The following is a 23,505-nucleotide window of genomic DNA, read 5'->3' on the forward strand; positions in this document are numbered from 1 at the left end:
CTGAAAACGGGAAATTTTAAACGAATAATAGAATAGTTTAATCTTTACTTAATAACATTATTTTTCAACAACAAAAACAAAAAAATCAATAAAAAAAAGATTAGTTCTTAACGAAAAATATCATACTTGATATTTCTACCAAAAAATATTTAAATGTTTAATAAAAACAGTCAACCAGATTGTTGAAATTTTAAACTACAAAGACGAATTCTCTAGAAAACAAGCTTACCAGTCAAAGAAATGAATTTTCAAACAACAACAAACTGGCGGCATAGTTTAATTTTTAGCAGACAAAATTGCCTCTTGCAATTCAATACAAATTAAAAAACGAAAATGTCCTCTCTTCCAGCTCAATATAAATGTTAAAAATTCAAAACTTTCTACTTTCAATCCTGAACAAAATAAAATAGGAAAAGCTCTTTCCTTAAGAAAAAAGTTCTAAAAAAATGGCCTCTTCTAATAAAGACAAAAAAATTGAAAACGAAAATATTCTGGCTTTTAATTCAATAACAATGTTATAAATACAAAATTATTCTTCCAAATTCATAAAACATTGTAAACCCATATTTCCTCCTTTCTAACATAATAAGAGTCTTAAAAGTTAAAATATTCCTCTGCCAATTCAATATAAATTAAAAATTTTTTTATTTCAAACTCAATAAAAATGTCTTTATTCCAATTCGCAAAAAAATGGAATACTATAACATTTTCGATAAATTTTCGAACAAACAGCTTCAGTTTTGCTCAAGAAAGATGAAATTCATAATTAAAAACATAAATTTTCGAACCAAAAAGACAAATTTTCAAGAAAGTAATTGATATATGATTCAAAACAGATTTTCAGTCAAAAAAGAAAAAAACTCCAACTAAACTCTTGGATTTTCAAATAAAAATGCAAATTAACTGCAAATCAGTTAAAGTTTTTAGCGAACAGAATGACTTTTTAACAAAAATATTAAATTTTCAAAAAATAATTTACTTTTTAAAGAAAATTATTGAATTTCTAATCAAATAATACAATTTTTTATCAGAAAAGAAAAGAAATGGTTTAAACACCTTTTCAAATTGATTTATTAATTTTAATTAAGATGAATTCTAAATCAAAAATATGATAGTAGACTTTTCAATATCAAAAAAATGAATTTTTATACCAAAAAGATGAGATTTCTTCAAAGCAGTTACATTTTTAACTTGAAAATATAAATTTAAAAAAAAAAGTTAATTTACAACCCAACAGTTGCATTTGCAAGTAAATCGATATTATTACTCTTATAATATTTATAACATTCATTATTATTTTATAATATTACATTTTAATGCTTACTTACTAATTGGTTCAGAAAAATTGAATTTACGTGTTACTAATAAATTACTTGGCTATACCAAAGCAGTTGGAACTTTGAGGTTAGAATTGGAGGTTGCAATAAAGTACAATGAACAACTTTTGTAGAATAAATAATTAATTAAACGGCTAAATAAAAATAAAAATAATAACAAAATAAAAATAATGACACGGCGAAAGTGACCATCTCAGTAACGGAATCGCAATTGTGCAACTCATGTTTAAGTTCCAAAACTGAGACAGTCAGCGACAGCTCGTCACGGTTTAGGCAACTTCGTCAAGAATTTGTCCAAATACGGGACATTAAAATATTCATAATTTGTTGAATAAAATCGCTAAAAAAAGTTATTAATGTTATTTTTGAACGTATTGAAAATGTGCTAACACATTTCTTTTTCTATTAGTGTAGGAAATTTCACTAGTACAAGGCTATAAAAGTTATCCGGAAAGTTTAAAAATGTTTAAAAATGGCGAATTTTGCAGCAGTTATTTCACACATTTTGAGGAATACTTTTTATTATCTTTCACCAAATTTATAACTTGTCAGCACAAAAATACATAGTGGTAATAAATTCAAAAGAACTTCATAAATACTAGAAAATTTTTACGTTTATGATTTAGGTTGGAATATAAAAGATGCTCAACGATATTTATTAGTCCTAATATTAGGTATACTTTTTAAGTTGCCTTAGTGATAGTCGGTTTATTTTATCTTAATTCACAAAACTCAATTAAAATCAAAAAGTATTGCGTTATTAATTAGTTGTTTTATTTCTGAGTATTTATACACATTAAATAAAATGCAAACCATTGTACCGATTATCCTATCATGTCATTTGAAAATTGTCATGCTCCAAGTGTTTGCATAGATTTTTTTCTCTATAAATCCGTGTAATTCACGGTCAAAATAATTAGATTTACTGTCATTTTCCGGTTTTCTTACTCTAAAAAAATTTCCGGTCCTTTTTCCGATTGCCGAGTTTAGTAGCTACCCTGTGTGATCTCTTTTTCGAACATCCCCTCAGGCTTTGGATGCTAAGCTTTAGACTTGGAATCTAATTACGAATATCGTCCTGGACTGGCTATATTTACATAAAGCAGGGTCCTGATACACAGTAGTAAGGAACGTCACGGCTTTACAATGAATAATTCAAAGGAAGCGAAGTTGCGGTGCGGCTGAGAGCTCTTACGAAGCTCGAGCATTCCTGCACGCATTTGCGCTCGCGATTATAAATCTCAGGTCCGTGGGTTATACTCGATGTTATACACCAATGAGAGCGGGTGAGATACGCGCTCTTGCTTTATTATGGCGAGTTTGTCTCTGGTTTTGCTCACCATGGCTGCTATGCAGTCTCTTTGCGCCAAGATGTCGCTAGGCGCAGAGGATTATTATTTTTATTATTTATTATTATTATTTTTTTAAAATTTATTATTCCCAACTGCTTCAGATTCGTAAAAATATTTACAATTTACTGAGGACATTAAAACGTACGTTCAGCTTTGTATTACAGATTTCTAGCAGGAGAGAATAAATTGTTTCTTTTATTATTAAGAAAAGAACTAGAGCTATTGCATTGTATGGGTTCTTCTTGAAAAAGAGAGCTTTTGGAAGAAATATTGGTTTCATCTTTTGAACGTTCTTGACATGTGTGAAACATCTCAATCAGACACTTTTTGTTCCTAGAATTTTAATGATCCTAGTTCAAGTTTGAGAATAGGTCAACATGAGATATTATTTGTGGAAACAGCAGCTTCTATGTTATCCTAAAGGGGGAGGGTCGGTAAGGCCGGTTTTTGGCCTAATTTATTTTTGGACCAAAAAATCTGAAAAATCATGGTAGTATCTTATAAGTATCCCGAGTCGATTGCACGCTAAACGGACTACCCTCCACCCCCCAGCCACCCCCACCCTCCCTACAAATATAGGAAACACCACTACCCACCAACTGTATTTTCGAGAGATTTGACACTCTTAAACATGTATTCTGAGGTTAGCTCGGGTTTACTATGGTTTTCGGGGTCGCCGAATACAAATCTGGCGTCCTTTGACTTCTTTCGCGTCAGGTTCAAGGTCATTGGAAGGTCAAATCGAGAGAAAACGGTAAAAAAATCCAAAAACATACGTTATAGGTTTTTGGAGTCGCTAATTACGAATCTGGCATCCGTTGAACTCTATCGCTTCAGGTTCAAGGTCATTTGAAGGTCATTTGAAGGTCAAATCGAGAAAAAACTGTAAAAAATTTAAAAAAAATATGTTATAGGTTTTTGGGGTCGCTGATTACGAACCTGGTGTCCGCTGACCTTTATCGCGTCAGGTTCAAGGTCATATTTTTAAAGCGTTTTCTCTCGATTTGACCTTCCCATGACCTTGAACGTGACGCGATAAAGGTCAGTGGTGTTTCCTATATTTGTAGGGGGGGGGGTGAAGGGTAGTCCGTTTAGCGTGCAATCGACTCGGGATACTTATAAGATACTACCATGATTTTTTCAGATTTTTTGGTCCAAAAATAAATTAGGCCAAAAACCGGCCTTACCGACCCTCCCCCTTTCAGATAATTTTAACATATGTCTATGATATTGTCTACGATGTTCAAAATGAGAAGAACTAAATCTTTAGCACCGATAACTATTTAGATTGTTCATTTCGTAGCATACCAACAACACTTTGTTTCTCACGAATATTTTGTGGTGTCTGTTTTATTTACAAATACATAATAAATCTTCCTTTTCCTCTTATCACTGTTATAGGAAAGAGTTGTTCATGATACTTTAATACCTTTACAAGACTTTTGGAATCCCAATTTTGAATCTGATGACCACGACAATTTTTTGCCCAGAATATCTACAATAACCGTAACCATCCTCTAAAAACATGAGGTCTCTTTTTTCCGGTCTCATTTTTTTCGTGTCCTGCTTTTGAATAGGATAACTACATGCAGCTATGTTCAATGCAACACAAAAGATTCTGAGACACAGAAATTGATGACTATTAGGTAAAACTTCACTTTAAAAAAATTGGTGCTTCTAAACTCTGAACTCTTTAAAGAAAAGTATTGTTTACGCTGTTCAAAATATAAACTCTTTGCGTTAGGTGCAGAAGAATTATTCCCAACTAGTTCCGATAAAATACAAAAAACTACAGTCATTGTATTGCATGGGATCTTCTTGAAAATAGAACATTTGGAAGAAATATTGGTTTCACCTTTCGGAAATTCTTAAAAAGTGTGAAACCAAAGGATCATTATTTTCATCAACAAATTTTTGTTTCTAATATTTAACTGATCGTAGTTCAAGTTTGAGAATAGAATTTGTGGAAAGCATTGCTTTTAATGATATCCTTAAATTCAGATAATTTCAACAGATGTCTACGATATTGTCTACGATGTATAAAATGAAAAGAACCAATATTCAACAACGATAACTATTTACATAGTTCATTTCTATGGCATACCAAAAACACTTGGTTTCTTACGAACATTTTTTTGTATCAGACATCTTTACAAAAACATTTATTAATCCTCCTTTTCCTCTTAAAATTTTTTTAGGAAGTGTTTTTTTATAATACTTGAATAACTATGAAACACTTTTGGAATCCTTCCCCAGAATTGGGATGATCACAAAATTCTTTTCTCGAACATTGAGGATATCTACAACAACATTAACCGGAACCTCAACATCCGAAATTTTTGAAGATAACTACTAACATTTTCTAAAAAATGGATACTTCTAAACTTTAAACTATCTAAAGGAAAATATTGTTTACGATTATCGATTTACAAACATAAAAGATGTCCAGATGATCTCATGCATTACTGCCATGTCTACGTGCAAATACTTGATCCGATATGATTTCCCAAAAATCATTACAAAAAACCACATCAGAATATGTGTTCTATAGTGTACGAGTATATAGTAAGCAACAAGTTTTTTAGAAATAATGATCTGATACCCTATCCAAAAATTTTGAGGATTGCAACAAATAGTTGTTAACTATACTCGTAAAACAAGAAATGAGTCTACCACAACAATAACGAAACTAAAGATATAACAACGATTATGCTCTTAAACTTAATGTTTAAAACAAAATTGGAAATCTGCATCCAATTCTTAAATTTCCAGTTCTCCCAAAACATTTTTCTAATATTCTTAGATGTAGATCTTTACTAAATCGAAAGTTATTTTTTAAAAAAACCAAGATGATTATCAGAAAATAAGGCTCTGCTTGTATCGAGGGCAATACTTCCGTTAATAAAAAGTGGCATTTATTACTTTGTTGCACATTCAAGGACGATTCTTTAACGATTTTTGAAATTCAAAATAGGACTGGAAAATTTGGAAAACCGTGAAAACTACGGGCATTTTATTTAGGATGCGGATTTTTTATATCGCCAAATCTAATTTTTTCTAAGTTATCTAAAATCTATTAACCTAATTTTAAAGGAGAAGCAAACAACCTTTCTGAAACGCAATTGTTAAAGTAGATTGATTAATTTTTTTGCGTGGGTACATGGATCAGTTTAATAAACTATTAACATATTTATCAAAAAAATATATGGTGCTACATGTGCATGTAATAATCTAATTGAAATTTCGATGAACTTATCATCGTTTATCTCTAGTATTATCAATAAAAATGGTACATATAAATAATTGAAAAATAACCTGGAACGCATGATTTTATTTATTTAATAAAATAAATGACACCATATAGCAGAAAAAAGGAACATTTGTGATATTAGTACAACAAAGTTTAATTGTGAAAGTAATATGTTCAATTACTAAAGACTTGTCAAAACCCTATGACCATCCAATTGTTAAAATAATTGAATTTTTAGTATAATGTGTTTAATTAGTTCGATAATTAATTAAAATTTTTGAATAACAAATTTTAGGTTAAATAATATCGAAATCTTCATTTTTTAAATTGAAATTCTTGTGAAAAAGAGGAAAAGTATGATTTTGAAACATCTTACAAAGGTGCTTGAAAAAATCTAGAAAAATTTGAAGATACATCATTTTTAGAAGAATAATAATAACGATCAAATGAATACTAAAAATAAACGAAACAAAAAGTATCAAAATGTTCAAAAATTGTTAATATAAAATAATTATAATCACTGTAAAAAATAAAAATATCACTTCAGTTACTCCTTTCAAATAATTGAAATAGAGAAGCCTTTTAAATTATTTGAAATTCCCTTAAAATCAATTAAATATACTAAATTGAATGGATTTTTTGTATTTACAAATTTCTTACTATTTACTTGAAACATTTTTAATAGATCTTAATTTCTTATGAATTTCATCGAACTCCCTTGATTTTTTTGTTACTCTTAAAAATGTATTTAAATTTCACAGAAATCAAGGGAATAGTTTGGATTTACAACAATTTTCAATTAATTCGAATTAATTTAGAATATGCCCCAAATTCTTTGTTTATTTATCCTGAATTACTTTCAATTCTATTGAATTATTTTCAATTCTCTTAATTTTTAAAAAATTTTATCAAATTCTATTGAATTCCTAGCTTTAGTCTCATCAGTGCATTTCAAATTTAAGGTATTCAATACATTTTTCAATATTTTTCAATTTATTTCAATTCACTTGAATTTTTCGAAAATTCACTTTAAATCTTTATTACTTACATCGGATTTGTGTCATTTATCTTAAATTTCTTTAAATTCACTCCAATTTTACTGAAATCGGTGGAACATTTTTGATTTTATATTTTTTTATTCGTTTCGATTTCCTTGGAATTGAACGTAATATCGTATTAATTTATCTTTAATTCTTTTTGAAATTGTTTTGAATTATTTAGAATTATCTTGGTAATTATTTAACGCTTACTGAAATATTTTCAATCTACCTAATTTTTTCTTAATTCACTTTGCATTTACTCAAATTTGGTTAAATTCGCCCTAAATTCAGTTCACTCCCATTTTACTTAATTCGATTGAAATTTTTTTATTTAAAAAATTTGATTCAATTACATTCTTTGAAATTCTTACGAATTTCATGAAAGTTTCTTAAATTATTCTGCTTTGGAAAGCAACCTCTATTCTCATTAATTCCTCTTGAATTCTTTTCCCTTGTTTTGAACACTTAAAAATACTCTTCATTTTTAATTCTCGTCGAAATCGTTCCAATTCAATTGAATTCTTCTAAATGCGTACGCAATTCTACTTCATTGAATGAAATAAAAAACCGCAGTATTTTATAAATCTCTCTCAAGTTTTTAAAAATATCTTGAATTAATTCTTAAGCATTTCATCTTATTATTTTGAATTCCCTTGTATGTTTTCATGTTTACTCCAATTTTACTGAAGTCAGTGGTATATTCTAAATTTTTTTTTAATCCACTCGAATTTCGTTTCAATTTACCTTGGATTTGTACGATTTGCATCAAGTTCTTCTCATCTTCCTTAAATTTATCTACATTCACTTAAATTTAGTTAATTTATGGTTTATTTTTTTAATTTATTCCGAATTTTTTTGCAATTCACCTGCAATTCTTATCAATTCCATTGAATTCTTTGAAATTCTTTTGAATTTGAAAAAAATATTAATCACTTTTTCGACTCAAATATTCCACTTTTTAAATTAAAATTATAAGCTGTGGCAGCCCTGATAATGTAGCTTAGACTATTAATGATCACTTCAGTCTGCGATTGAGGATCAGTTTGGCATGTCTAAATAAATAATTGTTTTCTTTCCGACATAAATTTTCTGTATGTATATTGTTAAAATTTCAATTGTATACGTTAGTTTAAAACAAATTGCTAAACAAATTCTACAAATTGGTCGGGGAAAAATTTGATTGAAAAAAAAGGAATTTTTAAAATTGCACCCGCGTATATATAAGATTCTCTCACATGTCTCCGTTTTCTGATTTATTTTAGGATCTCGAATAAATTATTGAATTCTTTTCATCCTAGCCAATTACGTTTCGCACATTGCTGAAGTTACAGATGCTAAGACAAGACTCGAATCATAATCCGCTAGCAGACATTATTTTCAAGATTGCTCTCCTGAATTTTTCTATTGATCTTAAGGAGAAGATTAAGGCAACATACTACCAGTTATATGCAGTCACGTTCACGAACTTAAAGATCAATGATACATAACACAATGTATACTAAATTATGTAGTGAAAGGATCTGAAGAAAGGAGGCGTTGCATAAGTTTGAACACGTATTCACATTATTCTTCAACGATATGCTAAGCAACAAAAAGGCAAAGAAGCACACCAAAGAACAAAGAAAATAAACAGAAAATAAAATATTTTAAAGTAAATTTTCCATCATCAAAAGTGCTTTGAATAAATTATCAGCAATGAAATAACTTTCAACCTCCTATACATTTCAAAATCCGATAATTTCCTGCATCCAGTACTCGCTAATAGGAAATGATGTACTTACTACCGATCAACAACCTACTATAGATCAAGTAGCTACTACTGAAACTTCTACCAGAATCAGTAAAATATTCCCAGTTAATCTTGTATTAATCTGCAATATCCCATAACTTCCTGCAATCAATTCTGCTGACTCAGAAAGCTTTGGGGTTCATCGCCCGAGGCAATATGTCCGATCAATTTGCAACCTCACGCAGATTGGACATAAGTTACAGGAAGCCTTCTCGTCACCGGATAAGTATCGTTATTGGATCCGCGAGGCTTTTCGTATTCGAATTTACCCGTTCTCGCATCTCGAGACGAATGATACGAGCGTGCTCAGCACCCTGGGGCTTTGGCATGATAAACAATCGATTCGTAATGGCGAATAAATCTTGGCAGCCAGGTTCATCCGTCCTCCGGACTCGGGTGCAAACGAATGGTAGGTGGTCGTTGTTACGCTGTGGTTTGTTATGTTGAGGTACGAGGTGGTGGATTCGCGGCATCTAAGAGGGGCAGTAGCGGCCACAACTTTCCACTGGTGGAACACCAGCCACTTCAGATGGTTGTTGTTCGCGTGGTCGATACTAAGCCCGGATCATATTCTTAACGAGAGTGCTTTATGATAGGAAGGTCCTTTATCTATGGCTGTGTTGTTGACGTTATCCAAACCCAACCAAGCAGTCGTGATGTATCTCGCACTTAGCCATGCACTATGTGAGCTTGCCTGCTTCGTGTTTGTATTCAGTTTCTTGCATGCTTGGTGTAGATATCGTACGCGCGTACCCCGTCGAAGATCTCGCTCGTTCGTTATTGTCCTTGCAATAAAGGAACGAGTAGGTCGTGGAAAATGGATCTCTGCTTTCTTCGAGACTCCTGTCCCCCTTTGAGTACGGCCATAGGTGTTCCCCTATAGGGAATAGGAAGGTGCGAAACCAAATGATGATCCTGAGCTGATGCTTCTTTGTGATCGTATCTGTTGACTTGGATACACTACTTACTATATGACTCGATACAAAGCAACCACATGCCAAAACTATTGCTTTATTAAGGAGATAATGTTAGGTTCTGAGAGTTAGGGATGGGATCAGCTAAACTGGTTTTTTCTTTCTCATAGAATGTAATGTTTAGCACACTTTTTTTAATCTTACAGGAAGTTCTAGCAGTCGCAGCAGATGGTTGTCTATGACGTTCTTCTGTAAAAGAGTAATATTGGAAAATATTTTGTATTCATGCTCTTTCCCAAATTTTTGACAAGTGAAGAACATAAAAATCATTCTCTCAATCAGACACGTTTTGTTTATACAATTTAACCACTCGTGGTTCAAGTTTGAGAATAAATAAACAATAGATATTATTTGTAGAAACAACAGCTTGTATGCTATCCGGAAATTCAGATATTGTCTATGATGTCTAAAATGAGAAAACCCAAATCTTCAGTAATGTTAATTATTTCCACAGTTCATTTCTTAGCTTATTAAAACACTCTGTTTCTTAAAAAAATTTTATTGTATCTGATTTCTTCGCTCTTTAACAGTTGGAAGAAAGTATTATGCATGATACTTCAATACCTTGAAAACACTTTTGGAATGCTTTCCAAGAATATTGATCATCACAAAAACCACATCTTCAACACCCGTAATTTGTGAAGATTAACATAATCTATATCAAATGACATTTCTTAATATCTAGAAACAATTTCCTAATCCTCTTACAAAGTGAATATTAACCACACACCGCATGCTCATTTTCAAAACAGTAATTGATTTCTCGTAGGCGATACTTCATCTGATATGATTTCCCAAACATCTTGACAATAAACTAAAGCAGATTGTTTTTTCTATAGAATCTGCAGGAACCAAAATGATACTTAGAAATATTTATCTGAAAACCTATCCAAACATTAGAATTGCAACGAATACTTGCTTGCCACATTCATAAAAAAATAAAGGTTCTACGACAATAATAACGAAATTAAAGATATAGTAAGGATTTACATAATCGGAATGTTTGAAATAAAGTTGGACAATTTGATAGATTTCTGAAATTTCTAATTCTTCCAAACCATTTTTCTAATATTTCGACATTTTGAGCTTTAACAAATTGAAAGTTTTTTAAAATGAAAACCTAATTTCTCTCATTTAGCATGGTCCAAGAATCTTATTCTGGTTGAGAATATAAACATGGATACATTCTCGAAAATGGTTCATTCAATTAAAAGTTCGAATCCATCTTATAGACACAACAATTTTCTGACTTCATTCGCCCTTTGATTATCAAAAACGTATCCTTCTGAAAGAAACTATTGATGAAAATTATCTATTTTTTTCTATCCAACAAATGATATTTGCAACACTGCAGCAGATTGTCAACAGCAGCAGAATTTTACTAGACTATTTTCTAAATTATCTAATCAAAAGTCATTTTTTAAGAAAACCAAGATGATTATTTTCTTCCATATTAGCAATAACAATAATCAGGCATTTAGCAACGATTGCCATAGTAAAAATAACTTTAAAACAATCTAAAACCATTTTGTACTTTAGTAATTTCGTTGTTGTTTCTGGACGACACCATTTACAATCTTGTTCTAGTTGCGGATATAAACATAGGTTCATTCTTGAAAATGCTTCATTTAATCAAAAGCCCGAATCTATCTTATAGGTACAAAAATTTTCTCGATTTATTCTGCCTTCTATTTCCAAAAATGATAAAAGAAACTATTGATCAAAATTCTCTATTGTTCCCCATCCAAACAAAAAATATTTGCAACACTGCAGCAGATCGTCAACAGCAGTAACATTTTACTAGACTATTTTCTAAATTACCTAATCAAAAGTCATTTTTTAAGAAAACTAAGATGATTATTTTCTTCCATATTAGCAACAACAATTATTATGTATTTAGCAACGATGAACATACTAACAATAACTTTTTAACAAACCTAAAACCATTTTGTATATTAGTAATTTCCTTATAGTTTCTAGGCACCATTTACCTTTACATTCAGCATGGTCCAACAATCTTGTTCTGGTTGAGGATATAAACATAGGTTCATTCTTGAAAGTGCTTCATTTAATCAAAAGTCCTATTCTATCATATCGGTTCAACAATTTTCTCGCTTAATTCTTCCTTCGATTCCCAAAACTTTATCCCACTAAAAGAAACTATTGATCAAAATTGTCTAATGTTTCTCATCCAAAAAATAATGATATTTGCAACACTACAACAGATTATCAACAGCCAACATTATACTACATTATTTTCTAAATCACCAAATCTAAAGTCATTTCTGAAGAAAGCCAAGATGATTATTTTCTAATATATTAGCAACAAGAATCAACATATATTTAACAACGATTACCATACTAGCAATAACTTTTTAACAAACCTAAAACAATTTTGTATATTAGTCATGTCCTTATTGTTTCCAAATACCATTTACCTAATTCTTTTAATTTAGCATGGTCCAAAAATCCTTTTCTGGTTGAGGACCTAAACATAAGTTCATTTTTGAAAATGGCTCATTTCATCAAAAGTCCGAATCTATCTAATAGGTAAAAAAAATTTCTCGCTGAATTCTCCCTTCAAATCCCAAAAAAGTATCTCTCTAAAAGAAACTTTTGATCAAAATTCTCTATTGTTTCCCACCCGAAAAATAATATTTGCAACACTGCAGCAGACTATGAAGAGCAACAACATAATGCTAGATATTTGATAAATCTGACACCACTTCCTACTTTCTAAAAACCGTGAATCTGATCCCTCAACAAATCTAAGGTTGACCAAACATCGGATCCTGGTTGTGGACACGAGGATTGGTCACTGGTGCCTCCTTAGCGATCGTTCACCTCGCAAACCGGCGAGGGGCCTCACGTGCACGTGGATAAGATCCCACGAAATATACGTGCGCGTTTCTGATTTGCATACATGAGAGAAACCTATCGGTATATAGGCACCAAAGGCAACCTACGTGCGAGCGCCGGTTGGACAGGACATCGCTCACGGCGCTCCCTTCGACTCAGGGTGGGAGGGGGTTGGAGGCACTTACTTCGTTCTTGTACTCTTGTACCTTCGTTATCCACTCTCCATTTATCCGTCACGGCTTCGTGTTTGCCTCCCCTTCTCTATGTAACTGGAGAACTGTGAGTCCCATAACGGCGAGACATCGTCACCGATCTTGGTGTCGTTGTTGCACTTTTTCGCGATAGACCCCACACCTAGAAACTTTATGTTCAACAAACTTTCGATCCGCTTTGTAACTTTGTTCGAATTAGTCATTCTAAAGGTGTTCGAGCGTAGACTAGGTTTAATGATAAAGATTAGGAATGTATAGTCTACATCCTTAATCTTTATCATTAAACTGAACCTAATAAAGATCCTCACCCACTTTTCCTTGAAGTTAAGACTATAGTCTTAACTTCACGGAATAGTGGGTGAGGATCTTTATTGAATCTTTAGAGATCCTCACTCAACATTCCTTACAGTTATGACTATATTCTTAACTTCAGGGAGTAGTGGGTGAGGATGTTTATTAGATCTTCATTATTTAATTATTTTATTGTTATTATCTTCATTATCTTTATTAAATCTTTAAAGATCCTCACCCACAATTCTTTATATTCTTAACTTCAAAGAATTATGGGTGAGGATATTTATTATAAATTTATTACTAAATTATTTTATTATTATTATCTTTATTATCTTTATTAGATCTCTAAAGATCCTCACCCACAATTCCTTTATTTCTTTTGTAGGTGAGGATCTTAATTCCGGATGAAAGAGTGCAAAGTCTTTCAAAGAAAGGATGCTGATAGGTTTTCACTCAGATCTCTATTTTTTAGGGAAATCTTGTATAGAATTTTAAAATTTTTGAAAAACTAAAGTCGAAGTTAATTTTATTCTTATGGTTAAAAATCGCAACTATTTTGTTGAAAATTAATCTCTTTTGGTTGAGGATTTAAATTATTTCGTTGAAAATTCAAGTACTTAGTGTGAAGTAGAACTACTTTTTCAAAAATTCATTAATTTGGTTGATGAATCATCATTTTAGTTGAACGTTTTTTTGTTCAGAATTTAATTGCTTTGTTGAAAATTATGTTTTGTACTTGACAATTAATTGTGTTTAACGGAAAATTTAAAATGTATACATGTTTGGTTCAAAATGTATCTTTTTAAGTTGAAAATTTAAATATTTGGTTTAAAATTCCTATATTTTATTGAAAATTCGAATTTTGTGGGAGAATATTTAATCTTCTTGGCAATCAGTATTGATTACTTCATCTTTTTTCTTTAAAATTTTTTTAAAAATTCGAATATTCGGTTGAAAATTCATGTACTTTGTTAAAAATTCATTTTATTGGTTGAAAATTAATCTATTTGGTTAAAAATTATACTATTTCGTTCAAAGTTTACTCGTTTTTATGATAAAAAAAATGTTTATTGTTTATTGAAAATATAATGATTCTATTTTTAGTTGAAAATCTACCTGTTTGACGTGAAAACTGAACTACTTGTTAAAAATCCGTCTTTTTGATAGAAGAATACTCTAATTATTTAAAACTACATCCTTTTGTTTAAAAATTAATTTCTGTGGTTAAAAATTTAACTATTTTGTTAAAAACTAAAATTTTTTTAGTTGAAGATTTATCATTTTAGTTTAAAATTCACATTAACTATTCCATTATGGTTGAAAATTCTCCACCGCAATTAAAAATTAATTCCTGTGGCTGAAAATTGGTTTCTTTTTAGTTGAAAATTAATTTTTTTTTCAAACTGAAATTGTAACTATTTCATTTTTGCTTGAATAATTATATTTTTAGTTAAAAATTAATTAATTTTGCTGGAAAATCGTTTTTTGTTTGTTTAAAATCTACCTTTCCAACCGTAGATTGAACTATTCTAGTTTTGTTCTGTAAATGATATTTTTTAGTTGAAAATTTATATGTTTTTTAAAATTTGTATTCTTTTTGTAGAAAATTCATCTGTTCGGTTTTAAATTAAATTATTTCGTTGGGAATTCTTTTTTTTAATTCATTGTTTTAACTGAAAATTTAATTATTCTATTTTTGGTTAAAAAATCTTTTTTTTGTACAAAAAAACTTTTTTGTTGAAAATTCTTTTTTGGTTGAGCATTTAGTTTTCTATGACATTTTAACTATTCTAATTTTTAGTGAAAATTAATATTTTTGTGATGAAAATTCATGTCATTGTACTTTGTTGAAAATTGTCTTTTTTTATAGAAAAATAATCTTCTGGGTTGAAAATTCAACTAAATACTTGGTTAAAAGTTCATATTTTTGGTGAAGATTCCTCATTTGAGTTAAAAATTCATTTCTTAGGTTTAAAATATATATTTTTGATTGGAAAACACCAACTAAAAAATGTTTAAAATGTATTTAGAAACCAAATTGTTTTGCATTAGTATTATTAATCTTATTATTATATTATATTATATTATAAAATATTGCAAGGGAAATGTTGTCGCAGGCTTAAAGCTTAATATTATGTTTTTAATATATTATTATTATTATTGTTATTATTAATCTTGATATTTCAACCGAAACATTTTTTAATCGTAAATTAAAAACAGCCAAATAAGGTTTTTAATTCAAAAAAAATTATATTTACACAAAAATCTTAATTTTCAACCAAATACATTAGTTTTGTACGAAATTATTATATTCCTAAGTCAAAAGCAAAAGTTTTCCACAACAAACAATAGTTATATTCTTAAATTTAAAATATGAATATTCCACAAAAAAGTTGATTTACAACCAATCAGTGGATTTTTCAAGTAAAGTTACGAATTTTGTACAAAATAGTAAATTTTGCAACCGACTAGTGGAAGTTTTGACCAAAAAAAGGTGAATTCTCATCAAGAATGTAATAATAGTTGATATTTCAACCAAAAAATATTTTAATTGCAAATTGAAAGCAGTTCAATTAATCAAAAAAAACAAAAAAACAACGAATTTTCAATAAAACTGTTGAAGTCTCAACCTAAACAGATTAATTTTTAACCGTTCAGTTGCATTTTTGCTCAAGAAAGATGAAATTTATAATTAAAATGATAAATTTTCAAACCAAAACGAATTTTCAACAAAATAGATAAAGTATTAACCAAAAAAAACTTTTCATTCAATCAAATATTCAACCAAATAATAAGATTTTAATCAAAAAAAAAATTAAAATTGTTTTAAAACTTTTTAAAGTTTATGTATTAATTTTAATGCAGATGTATTTTAAATCAAAATTTACATACAAATAGTTGAATTTGCAAGTAAATCAATCATATTAATCTTGTTATTTATAATATACAATATTAATCTAGAATATTAAATTTTAATGCATATTATTGTTATTGAAAAATTAAATTATATGAATTACTATTAAATTACTTATCTAAGCAGTTGGCAAAATTTGAGGTTAGAATTGCAATTTGCAATAAACTATTTTGAATCACTTTTTTAGAATAAACAATCAATTAAATGGCAAACCTGGAGCTTATAAGCAATATTTTTAATATTAATTGATTTAATTTAATTATATCTTATTATTTGTTTAAGTAAAAAGTGAACATGTTTGTGTGCATTTGATTAAAAAATAAAGAAAAATAAATTCCTCATGATTTATCACAATCCATTCTGGCTTTTTAATATATTCTATAATTGTAAGTCCACTGTACCATTTTATATTGATAAACCCGATTGAATTTTCCTTGTCCCAGAATTGTCTTCTTTTGTGTCCCACTTAAGGATTTACCCCAAAATTCTTATTCCACTAATGGGCGATTTGACTAGCTTAAAAAGTATCCATTTATATTAATTAATTATAAAATTAATGATGTACTTTTTTCTTATAATAGATCTGATTATAACGCTTTTAGGACCTAAAATTCCAATTCACCATTTTAAAATTGTCTTTGTGTGGGTTCGTTTTTCGTAACTCTCTCAGTATCGGTCGGTTTACCTTATGCTCTTGTCGATCTGAGAAAAAATGTACAATATCGGAACCATGTTTCTCTAAAAGTCTAGAATCTAGGATATCTAGTATGGACATCTGTAGGGTTCTATGAGGAATTATTTTGCGTCTCGTAAATTTATTTCTTACCATAAACCTGTTTTCAGCCTCTACAATAACTTATTTAACCTGTTCCAAAAAACTTGCCTACCGAGACCACCCGAAGCGAATGATCGTGCATTCGGAGAGGTATGTCCTCGGTGTATCTATTTTGTAGTAGATGACTAACGATCCCCACTTCTCATTTTGTATCATTTTTCCCAACCCCAAGTCCCTGGAATCTCATCGAGGTTATCTCCTTGAAGTCTCTGAAACTCTAGTCCCTTGTACCTACGGAAATGTCAACTTATCTCAAATCTGGCAGTTAAATCCTGATAGAAGATCTAAAATATTACACAGGAAGATTGTAAATATTGATTCAATTCATTCAGAACTTCTCAATTCGCTAATCTTCTTTCCCCAAGTGGTGCAGATGTTCAACCAACGAAATTTAATTAAAAATTGTTTTCCCTACTCTCTAGCTAGCCTCTAACATGGATCAGTAGATTGCAGGGAACGAATCCCGCGCGTTATTTTCTAATGCCAGGGCTCCAGGGTTACTTTACGAGGCAATAAACCGACGTCACAACAACCGGGAACTACCTTACGCGGTGGGTTGGCGTGTCACTGGTGCAAACGCTCCCACTTCGGATAATGGATTCACACGGCCATAAAATTAAAGGCGCGGACAAATTTACGACCATATTTCTATTGTCCAATTCGTCTAAGCACGCGCCACTACAGTGGCGCAATCAACTCATCGAATTCGCATGGGCCACAGAGAGTGCTAAGATTTCTTTGAGATTCCTTGGAGTGCCCAGATTTCCAAAGCTTCCCGAGTTCGGGACTCTCCAGCAGAAATCAGACTCGGCTAAGCTCGGCGGCGCACAGTGGCAGAAAAAGCACATTTTTTGGACAATAATCGACTGACAGTGTAATTCTTAACGGATTTTGATTTTTCTTTTTTAGAATTGACCGTAACGGAAATTTTTTATTTAAAAACAAACTTACAACTTTTTGTTGCTAAACTTTTCCATGATACCATTTCTTCTATGATTTCGAAATTCATTAAAAAAGGTCATAAATCAATGTAAGAGCTAACTACAAATAATTTATTGGTGGGTTAGAATCACAAAATTTTTTTAAATAATCTTATAAACAAATTAATTAACAGAAGTAATTTTTTTGTGATTTGCCCATTTTTTTATGAATAGGCCTGATTTATTTTTGCGGAATCAACTTAAATTGTTTTGCCTTAGAATCCTCGCTATCATATATTTCATAGTGACAAAAAAATGTTTATTATTTAAACAATTTTGATAAACAAATGCACATTTTTCTCATTTCTTGATGAAAAGGCCTGATTTTTTTGCGGAATCAACTTAAAATATTTAGCCTAAGATACCTTCCTATCATATTTTTCATGGTGACCAAACAATGTTTATTATTTAAACAACTTTTATAAACAAATGCACATTTTGCCTAATTTTTTTATGAAAAGGCCTGTTTTTTGCGGAATCAACTTAAAATGTTTAAGATTCCTTGCTATCATATTTTTCATAGTGAGTTTGCACCGTGTGAACTTCTACCAGAAATTTTTCCAAACAATAAAAACAAAAAATTTACAATTCATGAAGATTTTTTGTCCATTTTCGGCAAAAAATCCTTGCTTTAATATATCAGGTCACTATAAAAAATATGACGGCATGGATTCTTTTTCAAGATATTTCACATTGATTTCGATAAAAATTAAACCTATTCATGAAAAAATAGTCAAAATGTGTACTGGCTTATGAAAATCGTTCAAACAATTATCATTTTCTGTCACTATTAAAAATATGTTAGCATAGATTCTTTTGCAAGAAGTTTCGAATTAATTTCGCAAAAAAAAATCAAGCCTATTAATGAAAAAAAATGGTCAAAATACGCAATTGTTTATAGAAATTGTTCAAATAGTTAAAATTGTTTGGTCACTAAGAAAAACATGATAGCAAGGAGCCTTAGGAAAAATATTTTAAGTTGATTCCGTAAAAAAAATCCAGCGTTTTCATAAAAAAATGGTAAAAATGTGCATTTTTTTATCAAAATTGTTTAAATAATAAACATTTTTTGGACAATATGAAATATATGTTAGCAAGGAGTCTTAGGAAAAAAATTTTAAGTAGATTCCGTAAAAAAATCAAGCCTATTCGTTATAAAATGGTAAAAATATGAATTTGTTTATAAAAATTGTTTAAATAATTAACAATGTTTGATCACCATAAAAAATATGATAGCAAGGAGTCTTAGGAAGAGAATTTTAAGTTGATTCCGCAAAAAAAATCAAGCCTTTTCATCATCATATGGTAAAAATGTGCATTTTTTATAAAAACTGTTTAAGTAATTAGCATTTTTTGGTCACTATAAAAAATATGACAGCAAGGAGTCTTAGGAAAAACATTTTAAGTTGATATCGAAAAAAAATCAAGCCTTTTTATTAAAAAATTGTCAAAATGTGCATTTGTTTATAAAAATTGTTTAAATAATTGGTAATAATTAGCTATTATTAATTTATTGTAAGCGCTCATCATTATCTGAGATAGTTTATACAAAAGCTAAGAATCAAAATTAGCTAATCATTACAAATCACGAAAAAATGACTTTTGTTAATTAATTTGTGTATAACATTATTAAAAAAATGTTGGTTTCTCCAAGCAATTGATAAATTATTTTTAGTTAGTTTTTACATTAATTTATGACCTTTTTTAATGAATTTCAAAGTCTTAGAAGCTATTGTATCATGGGAAAGTTAAGCAACAAAAAGTTGAAAGTTTGTTTTTAAATAAAAAATTTCCGTCAAGTCAAAATAAAAATTGCACAGCTAAATGTTATACCTGAAAGCCCTACGGTCATTTCTAAATAAAAAGAAAAATCAAAAACTGTTAAGAATTGCACTGTCAGTCGATTTTTGTCCAAAAAAATGTGCTTTTTCTCCCACGGTGCGGCGTTCGGATAGAGTCGGCCGTTACATAGTGGGGGACAAATCACTTTTTTCGTTCAAAATAACGTACAGTTTACAAATATTGATCGCTGTGGACCAAAAGAAATTGAAAAAAAGCTGATAATATTTAAGAAATTTTTCGAACCTGCTTTTTGAATTAAGTTTTTATTTTTTTTTCATAAATAAACAAATATGACGAAAAAAAGGGTCATTTTTTTCTATTTGACGTAAGTTATTTGTTGAAAGAATGTTTTCTACGATTTCCCATACTTCTACGTTTTTTCAAGTTATATTGCAAGAAATTTGAATGGAAACAATATTATATTTAAAAAATGTTCTCTTAAGAATATAATTGTTTATATTATAAACAAATTTAATGAATGAATGCATTATACGGCCATTTGTCGGCAGAAACAATCGGTTTTTTCAATGCCAGTCTTTTTAGTTGGAAACTTCATGACAATTTCAGCAACATTGATAATAAGTTGATAAATTTTATGATTTCTTTAAACCAAGAGTCTCCACACCACAGGTGCAGCGTGACCCAGGATTGCTCGACCTTATTCAAGATCTACCAATTTTTTTTCGACGGGAAAATGAAAGGAAATTTATGACTTCTTTGAACAAAAATCCTAGTTGGGAAGGATCGGAGAACCCTTTTATCTGGTATAACTTGAAAGAGCTTGAAAAACAAAGTATTTTATTTAAAATATTCGAACTAAGCAATTATTGCCGATAATAATTGTTTACAAATTAATGTTTTCGACATTAATAATACTAAATAATTTTTAAAAAACTAATAATAATAAAAATAAGTAGTCAAAAATAAATTCAAGGCGTTTAAAATTTAAGAGCTGTTTTTAATCGAGAATCTGTAAATAAAATTATTTCAGAATTAGGGTTTGAAAATAGAAAAAATTAAAAACTTCAAGAATTTATTAGTTAAAATTGAAAGGAATTGAAATTATATGAAAGCTTTTAAATAAAACTAATTCTTAATTGCATACCACTTTAAAGTATATAGAATGTTTCAAAGTCAAAGCTCCTTAAGTTGTAGGATAAAAAACTTGTATTACATTTAAAAAAATATTAAAATTGATACCCACACATTTTTCTTCTACGATAAAAAATTAATTTTTCATCATTTTTATATCTCATAATGTAAATTTTGTAAATGATAAAGATTTCAAATTAAATAATTCGAAAAGCTTTTAAAGTAATCAGTTGCTATCGCAACTGAATGCGAAAAATTATTTGCATTGGTATTAACCAATCTTAAAAGTGGTAATTTATTTATTTTTTGCATCTGTTAAATATAATGATATAATAAATTATTTGAGTCAATTTAACAATTTTTTTAACTTTTTATATTGAAAAAATTTTATTATGGATTTTAAAATTGATTATGTTTTTTAATATTAGGTATTAGAAACTCAAAGTCTCGTGAAATTCTTGCCACTTTTTAATTTAATTTAAAAATTAGGATTTAAATTATATATAAACAAAGCAATTTGTATAGAATTTAAATTGTGAGTATAAAAAATCACAATTGCATTAAATATTTTATTCAACTAAATTAAAGTAACGAATACTAAAAATTCATTATTTAATTTCATAAATCTCAATTTTAGCGTGAAGTTTCGAAGGGTTCCCAGCGGCAAAAAATAAGGTAAAGTGTTTTGACAGGGCGAAGCTCTTCCATTGTTGCCTTCCAGCTGAAGTTTTTTAAAAAAAATTAATATTCCACAAATTTTGGGGAATTTTAGTTACATAAATTTATGTATTTTTAAGCGTAGGATATGTTCCCCATTAAATCTTGGGTAAAGTTGAGAACTTTTAATTGTTTCAAAAAAGTTTATGGAGCTTTCCGTAAATAATAAGTATTTTGACAAACTTTTAGGGGATGTTCCACAAATTTTGGGGAGTTCGGTTAATATTCCACGCGGATGTATTATCATATGACCCCTACTAGTACCCGATCAGGCCCCGACTATGACAAGTCGGGTCACCTGACTAGCCCCCGACTAATCCACCGTGACGCTACTGGTCGGGGGCTAGCCAGACGACCCGACTAGCCCCCGAATTTAAGTGGGATCGAATGGTTGGGAACCAGACTAGTTCCCGATTTGAATTTCTACATGGAGAGTCCTCCTTAGATTTCCAGTGCAGCAATCCGAAATTTCTCAGTGAGCAGTCCCTCGATCGATTATTTTCTCTGAAGTTGAAGAGCTCGCGAGAAAAGGTTATGCAAACCGTTGGTAGAGCTTTTGAGTTTCCACTTGGCAAAAGTAATAGAAGCGATCAGCGATACGGTGGCCATTTAGGAATCACGAGAGCCGTTTTCTCGTGTCGCGCCGCTGTTTGGAGGACACGGCTCGCCTATTATGATAATAAGGCACCGTCTCGGGGATTAGAATAGAGCCGGTGCAAGCCTTATTAAGACTTAAATTGGAGGAGGACGCTAGGTCGGGTAGAACGGGGATGGTGGTGCATCGAGGCATTATGGCCGCCGTTTCTTGAGTTTGGAGGGTCGGAAACCGGCTGGAAGGACGGGGTCGAGAACATTCATCTTCCCCTTCCAACATTTTGTTGAAGGTCCTCCCCTGTTCTATCGCCGCATCCCGCGGGGTTCCCTGAGCGGACATTCATCTCCGGACAGAGGGGAAGACCGACCGACCCTTCTTCTTGTCCCTTGCTTAAGTTAACTTTACACTCCTCGAGGCGACAAACCAGCCTCGAATGTTACGAATACGAAGGCGACAAACAAACTTAATCCTACAGACCTACACGTTTCCACCACGGCCGTAGATCCGGATTATCTTCTGTCATCTGCATATTTACGATTGTGCTCTGATTGTCCTAGCATCCTGTGTGGGAGGAAGTTTCCACGATGAGAATCCCTGACCATGACAATCGCTACGCAATCGTAATCATCCGGCAGCTTTTGATCCGGCATTGGGGGAGAGTTGATCCCTGATGTTTACTCGGAGGCGGGAAAATGTTCTGTTCTGAAGTAGGGCGATGTCATCAATGGCCGACAAGGATATGTGGGGCTGCATTTCGATACGGGGCTTTCAAATATTTTTCTCGGTCTCGTTCGGTTTCGAAACATATTCTAAAACCAATTTTTCGTGCATAGTGAGAAATTCTGGCAAGCATCAGAATATGCTTGAGAATATGTTCGAAATTTATGTGCTTTGAGAATTTAATGAGAATTTTCAAATAGGATTTAAACAATTTTATTTTCGATCTTTATTAATAATTATTAGATTATTTAAATTTCGCGGAAAAATGTATCGCTTCAAATTGGAAAGGGCGCTTAATTTAAATGGTAAAATAAGTTAAAGTAATAGAAAACATATTATTGGCAATAAACAGTACCTTATTCAGGGTTGATACATCCAAATTGTTCAATTCTTCTAGGTATAAAACCATCTATACATCTAGAAGATTAATAATATTAACAAAAACAAATTTTTGTTTTTGAATACATTTTAAACTCTTTTTAGTTGAGTTTTCAATTCTAAAAGATATATTTTGAACCTAAGAAATGAATTTTTAACTAAAACGATGAATCTTGTACCAAAATATAATTTTGTGAAAAAATAGTGCGTTAAATTTTCAACTCAAAAGATTAATTTTCTATTAAAAGAAACTCATTATCAGGAAAGTATAGAAGAAATTTTACCTAAAAAGGATAAACTTTTAACAAAAATTAGAATAGTTAAA

General features: G+C 30.3%; 1 protein-coding gene across 1 annotated transcript in view; it reads left to right on the plus strand.

Moving 5' to 3' along the window:
* The window catches only part of LOC117181110, a 278,930-nt gene that overhangs the window by 84,451 nt on the left and 170,974 nt on the right, over positions 1 to 23,505 (plus strand). The window lies entirely within an intron of this gene.

The sequence above is a fragment of the Belonocnema kinseyi genome, chromosome 10 (genome assembly GCF_010883055.1).
Source record: "Belonocnema kinseyi isolate 2016_QV_RU_SX_M_011 chromosome 10, B_treatae_v1, whole genome shotgun sequence".
NCBI lineage: Eukaryota > Metazoa > Arthropoda > Insecta > Hymenoptera > Cynipidae > Belonocnema > Belonocnema kinseyi.